Source organism: Xenia sp. Carnegie-2017, unplaced genomic scaffold, assembly GCF_021976095.1.
Source record: "Xenia sp. Carnegie-2017 unplaced genomic scaffold, XeniaSp_v1 HiC_scaffold_20, whole genome shotgun sequence".
Classification (NCBI taxonomy): domain Eukaryota; kingdom Metazoa; phylum Cnidaria; class Anthozoa; order Malacalcyonacea; family Xeniidae; genus Xenia; species Xenia sp. Carnegie-2017.
Genome location: NW_025813483.1, coordinates 5,789,157 through 5,798,810, shown reverse-complemented (window position 1 = coordinate 5,798,810; position 9,654 = coordinate 5,789,157). Strand labels below are relative to the sequence as shown.

At 34.6% G+C, this 9,654-nt stretch overlaps 1 long non-coding RNA gene across 1 annotated transcript; it reads left to right on the top strand.

Annotated features, from left to right (window-relative positions):
• Positions 1-2,729: 2,729 nt before the first annotated feature.
• Positions 2,730-7,302, top strand: LOC124442282. Its single transcript, XR_006947200.1, has 2 exons — positions 2,730-2,967; positions 6,536-7,302. It is a non-coding gene; the product is annotated as an uncharacterized LOC124442282 (long non-coding RNA).
• The last annotated feature ends 2,352 nt before the right edge of the window (positions 7,303-9,654 follow it).

Genomic DNA, 9,654 nt, shown 5'->3' with positions numbered 1-9,654 from the left:
CACTGCTATGACTAAATATGCTTTGAAGAATGGATTTTATCATATGATAGAATGTGGCGATAATGTGGACTTTAATTGGGCAGTAGATGTTAAAATTGTTTTCGCAATATTAATGATGAAATCATTTAGAGTATTACGGAATCGGTGGAGAGAAATCGTACAGAAAAGACAAACTTTCTTGAGTGAATATCTACTAGAGGAATTATTATTTCATATGAGGATAGTCGCTTTTTACGTTTTCTCGTTACCTGAACATTCATCTTATTTACAGTTTATTGCAAATAGAATTCATGGTTTTGACGAAGAAAGATTATTAGCAAGGAATTTATTGCAACAAGGAAAGTTTGTTTGGTTTGAGAATTTAGAGTCAGCATATCTATCAAAGAGTTATTATTCGACTATCTCCTTGCATGGTCATGTTACATCTCTTTGTGTGTTGTCCAATAAAGATCTTCTTGCTGTAGGATATGAAAATGGTCAAATATCTATTCTTGAGCTTCCTGGATTCAAAGAACGATGCATTCTCGGCTCTGTATTTGATGATTCAAGGTCAAAAGAAAGTGACAAGAAATACACATTTCCTGATTACATCAAACATTGGCAGTATGTAATCAACTCACGTGCGGATACATCAGTGAATTTTGGTGTAGTACCTGGAAATATCCGTTGTTGTTCCTTCTCACCCACAGGCCGCAGACTGGTAACTAGTGATGGATCCACTAAAGTAAAGCTTTGGGATGTCGACAATGGATGTTTATTGTCATGTTTGCAATCAGGAAGAGACGTTGATCGCTGTGTCTTCTCGGATTCTGGATTGTTCATCGTAGCAAGTCATATGGATCAACCTGAAGATATATTCACTGCATGGAATGCATCAACTATGCAAAGAATAGATCCACGCACTGTTGAAATCACGCTTCAAAAATATGACATGATTACTGAATGTGTTAATTCGGTCACGTTTAAAGAATTCTACGTTGTGCCCTTTTTCAGCAAGCTGATTATTTTCAAAACTACTGATCTTCTTCAGAGGCATACGTTTATTTTTAAGTACATTGGAATCAAATGTTTTTGTTTTTCACCGAATGGGTCTTTTTTGGCTGTCTTTACAGTCAGTGACCTCGTCAACATTCATATTTTTAATATTGAGCGCTTTTTCAATGCCCAAACTGTACCATTGCAACTGAAAAATGCTTTAGAATGCTCGTGGTCAGATAATTTGCTGTGGATATGGGATGGTTCTGATCATCTTACAAAGATATCGACTTCTTCTGACAATTCTTTTGTTGATTTAACGAAGGCGAAGCAGGTAAACATTGGATTTAAACCCAAGCGAGTCTTAACATTTGGCGTGGTCATAGTTTGTATTGATCAAGACGATGTCACTCGAGTTGTTAGAATTGCGAAGGGTGAGGTACAGTACAACAAAAGACTTTCTGTCGATAGTCTAGAATTTAAAGTAGCTGTATCACCTGATAGTTCTCTTATTTTAACTGTAAGCGAAACAAAGTTCACAATGTGGAAATGGAGAAATGCTGCCGACGAACTTTACTTGGAGGCTTGGTACACTGAAGAAATAAGGTCTTTTATTGAAAAATTTGTAGGAAAACAGACAAATGTAAAAAATTCCTGTTTCAATTGCATCTTTACAAGTGATAGTAAACAAGCGGTTCTGATATTCCCTTGTAAGGTGGCAAGTTCAGAATCACGGCATTATCTCTGTCTTATTGATGTGCATTCGACGTGTAATGTGGATGTAATTTGGTATAATGAGAAATTTCCAGACAAGGTCTTATTTGTTTATAAATCGTACTGCATTGGAACAGATTTATTTCGTAAAAGAGTTAAGTTCGATTCTTTGATTGCTCAAGATTTAAAGAGTGGTAAAAAAGGCGTTGAGATTTTTACATATGACGATAATGTTTATGGCCCCCCTATGATAAATATACATTCCGAAACTGGAACTGTTGCTTTAGTCACAAATGGTGGACGTAGAGTTGAATTTTTTAAATTAAATGTTCCTGAATAAATTATCATTGATCACTGTCGGAGCTTTTCGCCTATGAACATATGAAAAACATGTTGATATCTCTTGACAAAGACATAATACCTCATCTGTGTCTGACCTACGCATATTAGCTACTGAAAACAAGTGGAAAATGTTCCTGATATGGCAATTGAACAGTTACAAATGGTGTCAACTAGGAAGTAACACGCCTGGCATTTTTGCTCGCCAAAACGCTAGTTTGTAAGTCATTGTGTCCAGCGGTTTTTGCACGAAATACTTAATTAAAATAATTAATTACTGAAGATATCGGCATTTTCAGCAGAAGAAGTTTTACATCAAGAGGAGATATACAACAGAGCCGTTGAACAGCCGCCTTCCTCCTTAAAAAAAGTTGAAGAGGCAATTTTCGCATTAGCAAGGGACATGCAATGCGAAAATGTGGAAATTGTCTAAGAGCAGCGTGTGGAGCAAGTACAAGCTACTCTTGAACTTGCAAAGAGGTCTACTTCGACACAAAACAATAGTTCGCTGAGGTTGATGGGACTTTCTATCAATCCAGCCAAGCTCTTAAAGGAGGAGTCACGAATTTGGCTAATGGGGATTCGTCGACGACTTGGCAAAAAAAAGCATCAGAAACCCATATTATGGGGAAATTAAAAGGGACACTCTGCATGCTTTTTTGCTACCATGATGCGTACTGTTCGCAGTTTGGATGGTTTTGTGGCTCCTTTCTGTTACCAGGTTGAAAACAAGAAGGCTGAGGTGATATCCTTCACGTCCATGCGCCTTTTGAATGAGTTGCTTGTTTTGTTGTATGGCTTGTCCAAGGAAGATGTTGCTGCTTACCTAAGGCGGACGTCGCAAGGGTCAAACAGCAGCAGTTATTGTAACCGAGGTGAAAGAATTTGTTTTTATGTACAAAACAAGGCCTGGAAAGCTTATCATTGGATTTAACTATGGTAAGTTGAATATTAACGGAGTTCCTCAACATGTTTGTTAGTTTATTAATGTGTGCAAGGCTTACAGTTATGATATCTTTTCATTGTCTATCTTTTCAGGTAAAGCAAAACCAGTCTGATTGTTCTGCTGTCATGCATATATTTTACTGTGCTTTTATTGGAAAATGATAAACCTATTCATAAATAGCTATATAAATTTGCTTAAAAATTTGCATATGATGAGCAAACAATCAGGCTGAATTCTAATTGTTTCTGTCATCACTATACATTGGTTGCATACAACTTATTTTGGTTGTCTTTAGTTGTGCATTGCATTTGTTTAAACTTTCACAACTGCAAGTACTATATCAAAACCTTTAGATTAAGCATGGTGATTTAAACTAAACAATTTTTTGTTGGAAATTGCCTCCAAAATAATTTTTGAACATATAATTTAATTTAGTCCTAATTTTGAAGGCAATTACCACCATCAAAACATCAAATCTATTTATATTTTTTGTTTATTCAATGATGAGCTTTCCAGTTTCTCATTTTCTCATAAAGGCTAACAAACAAAAAATTTGCCAAACAGCAAAAGAAGCAACTCATTGAAAACTTAAGAAAAAATATGAAAAAATTCAACCTAATTCATGCCATCCCTCTAAAAACAAAGAGATCTACAAATACTTTTTATATTTGTTTCAAATTAGAAAGTTGAAACCTGACTAACAACTGAGCCATTTATTAGCTCTTGGTATTTGTTTCATTGCCTGCTTTAAAAACAAAAATAGGGCAAACCCTGACGCAGTATCTTTTATAAAAGATATCGCGTCAGGGTTCGAAATAATGCTGTAAATATGTCGAATTTTGTGAGAAAATTTTTTCGAATAAAATTTTAGCAGGCTTTTTTAATATTATAGGTCTAAAAAAGTTGCTAATATGCTTGAAGCCACAGAAAATTCGGACACTATTTTAACTTGAAAAGTTCTATAGCAGAAATATAAACAAACGATAAGAATGAGATAGTCGATGTCACAATGATATTAAGATATATTACTGGTAATTGCATCTTGGGAATTTTGTATTTTTGAGAAAAGTTAAGATCAGCGAGAAAACGTTTATTTAAAATTGCGTTTGTTGCGAACGGGAATATGAGTATCCTAGTACTTTCTTGATTATGGATTTGGGTTGTTGAAAGGCAAGGTGTTCTTTAATTATGTATAGGTAAGATATACACGTATGTAAATAATATACATTTATATCTTACCTATAGATGATTACATTACTGTCATTTTATCGGAACATAATTCAAACACTGGCAAAATGTCAAATGTAAAACAATGAAGATTTGTAAGAAGTGCCACATCTTTTGAAAGAATTTTTTGTACAATGATACTTTTGAAGAGCTGGAGCAAATTGTGCATGAATTATGACAATTAGCAGATAGCGTAACCTGAATTTTTATTTATGAGTATACTTTTTTATCCATAACATCTCGACTCTAATTTTAAATTTGTGTTGCAAAATATTCTATTTTTTATAAGAATCACGTCTGACTGACGTAAGAATGCGGAAAATGACGTTTTAGAATTTAATAATTCGAAATTTTTAAAGAGCAAAAATACAAAGTGCAAGTGGGCTGTCTTTGCAGCGTTTGGAATGAAACTGTCTCTATGCATATTTTTAGCTGCCGTTTTCTTAACCAAAAGTACCTCTAGGAGCTGGTGCTTCCCTAACCTTTAGTTGTTCTTACGCTACTGCTTTGTATGCACAAAGTGCTGTTCACTCCAAACGCCGATATTATACTTGAGCATCGCTTTCGGCATCCTAGCTGTCACCCATATTTCATAAAAGCTGATTTAAGAGTTAGAAATGTCATAAACTGTTGACCAGAATCTTGTCTATCCTTTAGGGGACTCCTCCCACCTCCAATCACTTGGAGAAAGGTGTCCATGCTTTATTCGACTTTTCCCTCCTGTAATCATCAAGGCCCTTTTTGAAGTGTACACATTATAAAAGACCACATGAACGACATTTGAAAAAGTTTATAACTCATAAAAAGCGGCATTATAGGCATTCATATAGTCATGTAGGCATTGTTACAATCAATAGTATAAACATTCATATACTTGTTAGTGTTGACATTCTTAAGGACGTTGGTATTTACATTGATGTAGTCATTGGTATTGGTGAAAACACTCGACTTTGAACTAAAATGATTCCATCGAAATTTTAATGACACGAGTTTGTTAGCTGTTAATACATCTTACAAAGATTAGCAAAAGGCCCAAATCAATTAAGTTTTTATTAGAAGGTTTAATCCAGTACTGAGTAGTAACTGGTGACAGATGAGATCAGTTTGTGAGAAAAAATGGGACAAATAAAAAGAACTGACATGCGAGCGATGCGACATATATGCCTGTTGGCTATAGCTTGAGAGACTTTGATTTCATCATTGTGTTATATAACAGCTTAATTAGATTGCATTGTTCACCATTTCAAAAGAATATTTTTATGGGTCCTAAACCTTACTACATGTCTTGAGTTCATTTGAGAGTAAAACAAACCAATAAATAAGAATAAAACCGACATATTGAAGAAAATGGTGATACTGCACAATCATGCTACGCAATGACGTGTCAAACTATAGTACGCGAATGTTTATTTTATGAAAGAAAAGAATTTAGCACCTACTAGGTAAATTTTAGGAATGCAAAACAAATGTACTTAAGTATAGGCTTATAGGCTTATAAGCCGCTTGCTTGGCCGTTCGAGGGGCCGTCTGCATTGACGAGGTTGATTCGACACCTACCTCCTCAAAATACTAATTTTTCACAATTTACTGTCAACGAAGTCTTTAAGCAATCGCTAAGATCCAATATTGGCGATATTAGAAAACTGAAACGCACTAGTAGATGGATTTGCAACGCCAGCGCAAGTCTTAGCGAGTCGTAACTTAAGGTCTACTATTCCTATACTACATTCATAATTAAACTCAAAATCATGAATGCTAAAGCCTATTTGATCAACTGAGAGAGAATTCAACGTCAGCTAAAGGAATACCACGACAGACATGTCCACAGCATTCGCAAACTAGAGAAAGGACATTTTGTAACCGTAAGAGAGGGAAAAGAATGGAAGCCAACAATGATCAAAATGAAAGCAAATGAACCTCGTAGCTAGTTACTTCGTGAAGAAACCGGAAGAAAGAATATACATATACTTTAAAAAAACTACCTGAAAAAAACGTTAATTGTAATATAAGTGTGAAATTCGGACTACTATTTGTACATAAATATAGAAAACTCCATAAACTTTAGATGCTCTTCAGAACCAGTAGTGTTAGCATTACAGGAATTATAATATTAACTGTATTGTATAATTTATAAAATATATCGGGGCAATGAAGAGAAAAATTGTAACAGTGCCCTCTCTTTGAACCCTTTGCAGTATCCTTGGATATTTTAGTATCTTTGATAAGAAGAATATATATGTAAAAGATAAATAAAAATTTTGAAAACAAAAAATCCCGTTTTCGGGAAATGTAAAAATAAGATATATAAAATAACTACCTGCATCTTTCCTTTAGGACGAGGATTCTGATTTTGAAAGGGTAGAGGAAGCAATCACCACAAGAGATATGCAAGAAGATTTAAAGTGCACTCTTCAAACTTTGCACATACAGATGGAGTATTGTGAGAAGAGTACTCTAAGGAATGCTGTTGGGAGAAGGTGGCGGATTCTCCGTGATATTGTAGAATTTACAACTAATGATGCACCAAGAAATTGACTAATCAAAACACAACACGTTAACTCAATTTTTGCCATACTTTAAGATTAACACATGATTTTACTAAACAGTTGTATGCATTACGTACTAATGAGATTTGTCATTTGAATCAGTTCTTCAGCTTGTGCCCAAAGATTAATTGGCAAAATTTGAAACATTTGAGAAGTATCATTCAAATATCTCCTATAAACCAAGCTTGGTTAGGTCTTTGAAGTTTCTTTTTACAGAGAATTTTATCTTTGATCGAAGTGTAAAATAGGAATGGTACTGTGACTTCATGAAAAATGTGAAATCTAAATTTATTTTTTCCGTAAAGTTTTCGTTTTAGTAACTAATATTTGTTGTTCCATGCATGAGTTTCGACCCTTAATTCTGTTCAACGACAAATGATCACCAAACGTGATCGAGATACATTGAACAAACAATAGTGGTTTATATAATTATATTCACAACGATGGTGGACACGTATAACTTGATCATTCTTCACAATGAAGACGTGTTTTGCTTATGTTAATCGTTCCGCTAAGGCTGTGTTGCCTATAATAAAGAAAAATTTGTGCTATGCACCTGTATATTCTGTAGTTTTGATGGAAAACATACTTCCTTTGAGCTGCTTTACACTGAATAAATTGTTCATGGTAAGCTTATTTTTTCTTCTTCAATATTTTCATCAGAATTTTTGGAAAAAGTTTATATTGTTTATATTGTGAAGGGAAATTATTAACTTTGACTACGCTATTCTTCTAGAAATCTTATAAACAATGCTTGAGAATGGACAATATATTCTTTGATGAATTTTAAAGCTGGTCAACGCCTCTTTCCAAGGTGTAGCTATAAATGACAAACTACGAAAGCAAACATAAAATACAATCGAGAGGAACATCTCCACTAGCTCAACACCTGTGTTCATAGAGGAACCACTATGCTATTGGACTATGACTTTTTGAAACGTGTCTAAGATTACGATTCTTGCCTGGTCAATTGCAAAGACAAGTCTCTAAACCACGCCGTTCATAAATTTCTAAATTAATTGAAATGAAATTTTTTCGGTATATAACATGGTATTTCTTTTTTCAAAAATTGAAACCTAAAAGTCCCAATCAGGCCGTAGGATGAGCATCGAAAAGATGTTCAGAAAACGGATTCCGTTGCACCCCTCTCGAGGCTACATAATTTTTACATGAGTAGATAGATAATAATCTCCTGAACCAGAATCTGGCCGTTGTTCCCCATGCGAAACAGGTGCACAATTGAGAGAAATCTTCCTTCATGGTTTGCGATTTACACGTATTGATGAATTTGAGCTGTCATTATTTTTTGCTATCTACTCATGCACACACTTGCGAAACTCGTACTGCGCAAACACACTTTGCGCATTTTGCTTCTAAGTTGAAACATTCTTGTCATGAACAAAACTATAATGGAGAAAGTTACCCTCGAGTTGCATTACGAACTGGGCATTTAGACGGTGTTATGGAGAGACTTCGCAGACTTGCATCTCGAAGGCTGAAAAATTTCTTGAGTTTAGATCAAAATGGACAAAACGTAAGGGTCAACAAGCTTAAATAGATAAGAAATAGTATGAAAACATCAGTAAATTCATGCAAAAGAACCCTTTGAGCATTGACTTGGTATCATCATATGAAATTAGAACTACTTCAACAAATTGCGCATCAATCAGTCCCTGACGGCAAAGACCATTTCTTAGAGAAACAAATATGAAATGTATACACCCAAATATATTTGTGGAAGAGACACATCTTGGTTCACAATGGACAAGCTTGATTACTTGGATAACTGTAAATACTACATAATAGTTTTTACTGCATTGTAAAGTTTAGTTTTGGATTATCTAACAATATTTATTTAGAGTAAATGGTTTGAACCCGGGAGTATCGTTACATGTTTGTAGATATAGATCGTCCAGGTTGGTATAGTCCTGAGAAGGACTGTTTTTGTTGTTGTTGACTGACGTTTCGACAACCTTAGCGGTAGTCATCTTCAGAGTCAAATGAGGAGTAAACGTCAGGTTAGCCGTATTAGTTCCATTTATGTTATTATTAGTTAAATTCAGGGCAAGAACAATGCCAGACTAACAGAACTTGCACAAGACCTTGTAAATCTGCCTTAAAGGCATTGCAAATCCGTAAAGCAATTGTGAAGCATTGGGAATCTGCATTAAAAGCATAGCATGTGCTATGGCTCTCAGACAACTGACATATTCGAATTCAGTAATTTCTTTAGTAAGTTGCTTGGGACATTGTATGTCAAATTCCTTTGTATTAAGTCACGAGACTGCTCTTGCACAGATGAATATATTCTGAATATAGATGAATATATTCTGCTATTCCCTTAGGCCATGGCCATAAGAAATTTTCCAACTATTCTGGCTTGGGATACTGTTGATTTTTCTGAACACTGGAAAAGTAGCAACTCATATAATTGAAGTGTTGCTTTTGATATGGAACAAAGTACAGTGACTGATTTGCCAAAATGAGAAAACATACCATTGTCAAGTGCCAACAACGACACCAGTCTTCGTTTTGAGGGGAAAGTAAAACTGTAGATTGTACAATGCCATGCAGAACAGGGAAGTTAGAAAAGAAATTTATTTACTGGCACAGGTTGATGCTAAAAAGGAAAGACCTTTCATTCTGCCTTTGTATATATTACAAGCAGAATTAACGTGATTCCAATTTAGTCGGGATGTAACACCCAACTAAGTATTTATAGAAGCATATACCTACGAAAGCAAAACTTGGTAATCTACTTGTAATTAATACATGTAATTAATTGCCTCGTAAACTTGTATTGTATTGCATGAAAATTACCACTTAATAAGAAATGTAGCTTAACTCAACAACTGACAGTTTTTAATAAAGAATTTTGTATTCTTTACATTATTTGTATTCTATAAT